Source organism: Calidris pugnax, unplaced genomic scaffold (assembly GCF_001431845.1).
Source record: "Calidris pugnax isolate Ruff unplaced genomic scaffold, ASM143184v1 scaffold28, whole genome shotgun sequence".
NCBI lineage: Eukaryota > Metazoa > Chordata > Aves > Charadriiformes > Scolopacidae > Calidris > Calidris pugnax.
Window position 1 is genome coordinate 13,301,341 of NW_015090842.1, and position 226 is coordinate 13,301,566.

Here is a 226-nt window from a genome sequence, read left to right on the forward strand (position 1 = left end):
CCTGGGGCGATTGGGCGGGGAAAGGGTGGGAGCTGGCGCGAGCTGCCGCTGGTCCTCGTGCCCTTGGCCGTTAACCGTTGGCCGTTAACCGTTGGCCGTTGGCCGTTAACCGTTGCCCTCAGCTGCCTCGCGGCGCCCACGGCCTTCAGTGCCTGTGAGCGGGCCGGGCCGGGCCGGGTGGCCCTTCAGGAGCCTGTGGGCCCTTCCTGTTGCCTCTCCTCACAAG